Here is a 289-nt window from a genome sequence, read left to right as displayed (position 1 = left end):
GAATGAGGAAGTAAAATGTCATATAGTTATTGCCTCCTTTTTCTCTCTTTTATATAACAGAGGGAGAGGAAACAAATAATAAATAAAAGGAAAGAACAGGAATATAGACTGATATGATTTTTTTTCTTTAAAGTCTCCAAAGTGATTATGGACGGCTTTTCGATAATGGAATTTTCTAATGAAAGGGAATAGGTCGGAGAGAGAGTCTGTTGTTGAGGAGATAAGGAAACAGATTTAAGTGGCCGGAGACGGATCAGATTCGCCTTTTCTCTTTTCCTTTTTACGTTCA

This window comes from Penaeus monodon, chromosome 28 (genome assembly GCF_015228065.2).
Source record: "Penaeus monodon isolate SGIC_2016 chromosome 28, NSTDA_Pmon_1, whole genome shotgun sequence".
NCBI lineage: Eukaryota > Metazoa > Arthropoda > Malacostraca > Decapoda > Penaeidae > Penaeus > Penaeus monodon.
Note: the sequence above shows the minus strand (reverse complement) of the source record.